Source organism: Rutidosis leptorrhynchoides, chromosome 6 (assembly GCF_046630445.1).
Source record: "Rutidosis leptorrhynchoides isolate AG116_Rl617_1_P2 chromosome 6, CSIRO_AGI_Rlap_v1, whole genome shotgun sequence".
In the NCBI taxonomy this organism is placed as follows: domain Eukaryota; kingdom Viridiplantae; phylum Streptophyta; class Magnoliopsida; order Asterales; family Asteraceae; genus Rutidosis; species Rutidosis leptorrhynchoides.
Genome location: NC_092338.1, coordinates 74810999 through 74813168, shown reverse-complemented (window position 1 = coordinate 74813168; position 2170 = coordinate 74810999).

The following is a 2170-nucleotide window of genomic DNA, read 5'->3' as shown; positions in this document are numbered from 1 at the left end:
AATTCCATCTTGACTACATATGTCCTAGACATACACTATGCATTATACCTGAGCTCTTCCTTATGAACTACCATATTTCAGAATAGTGAAGGAAAGAATCAAGGCACAATACTTAGTGAATGTCCGAACCCAATATGTATCTCAGGTCAGAGGATACAATGATATTCGCCTTTACTCAAGATTACATGTGATCAACCACAAAGGCTCCATTTAGTAAGTCTTGAGGGCGGGTCTTCCAATATTTGTATCCCACAAATATCTATGAACCTTGGTTGCAACCTTGCACCACATTCATCCCGTGAATGTATACCAATCCGAGTTCATAATAGTCTAAACCTCACATTTGCTCCCACAAACGTGATCGACTACGGAATTTAGAATAATTACTTATTCATGGATAAAATATGCAAAATAGGAACATAACTCAAAATAAATTAATACCATAATTATATTAATGAGTTTGAACAATTTCGTTCCGTTACAATACTTAAAACAGATCATGACCAATCACTAGAATATCGAAGCCCTAATGCACTAACATGCCCTTGATGTTTTGCACCATGTAAGAGCTTCGTGAGTGGATCCGCTATATTTAGATCTGTGTGAACTTTGCGAATACATATCTTTCCTTTTTCAACTTCATCCCTTATGTAGTTGAATCTCCGCTCAATGTGACGGGTCTTTTGGTGAGCACGAAGTTCCTTGATTTGAGCAATCGCACCCTCGTTGTCACAAAAGATCTCAAGAGGGTCCTGAATGGAAGGGACTACTCCTAAGTCGTCGATGAATTTCTTCATCCATGCAGCTTCCTGAGCTGCCAATGATGCGACGATGTAATCCGACTCTGTAGTGGATAATGCAACAACATCCTGTTTTGAACTCTTCCAAGAGACCGCACCTCCATTTAATGTGAAGACATAACCGGATTGTGATCGAGAATCATCACGATCAGTTTGGAAACTCGCATCCACGTAACCTTTCACAGCGAGCTCCTCCTCACCAGACCCATATATTAGAAACATATCCTTAGTCCTCCTAAGGTATTTCAATATACTTTTAACAGCAATCCAATGACTGTGTCCTGGGTTATTCTGGTATCTGCTTGTCAGGCTAAGAGCGCATGACACATCCGGTCTAGTGCATATCATTGCATACATGATTGACCCAATGGCAGACGCATATGGGACTTTCTTCATTCTTTCTTGTTCATCTTTCGTGGTGGGGCACTGAGATGAACTGAGGAGTGTTCCTCTTTGAATAGGTACCAAACCTTTCTTAGAGTTCTCCATCTTGAACCTTTTCAAGATCTTTTCAATGTATGCACTTTGATTCAAACCTATCAGTTTCTTGGATCTATTCCTATAGATCCCTATCCCCAATATATATTGTGCTTCTCCAAGATCCTTAATGGAGAAGCAACTTTTAAGCCAAGTTTTGACTCCTTGCATTGTGGTAATATCATTCCCAAATAACAATATATCATCCACGTATAGTACGAGGAACATAACAGAGCTCCCACTAGCTTTCTTGTATACACAAGCTTCATCACCATTTTTAATGAAGCCAAATTTCTTTGCCTCCTCATTAAAACGATGATTCCACATTCTAGATGCTTGTTTCAATCCGTAGATTCATTTCTTTAACTTGCATACCTTTTTAGGATGTTTCGGATCAACAAAACCTTCGGGCTGTACCATATAGACATCTTCCTCAAGATATCCATTTAGGAAAGCGGTTTTGACATCCATTTGCCATATTTCATAATCATAGTGTGCAGCAATGGCAAAAAATATCCTAATAGACTTTAGCATTGCCACAGGCGAGAAAGTTTCATCATAGTCAACCCCTTGAGTTTGAGTGAAACCTTTTGCTACAAGTCTAGCTTTGTATGTATCCAAGTTTCCATGTATGTCGGTTTTCTTCTTGAAAAGCCATTTGCAATCAACTAGCTTGGAGCTAGGAGGTTGCACAACAAGTTCCCAAACTGGGTTTTCATACATGGATTGCATCTCGGCGTTCATGGCTTCCTGTCATTTGTCTTTATCAATCCTTGATAAAGCATCTTCGTAGTTTGTGGGTTCATCCAAATCAACCGTATAGCAACCATCCACGAGAAAACCATATCTCTCAGGAGGATTACTAATCCTACTAGATCTTCGAACGTCTTGTA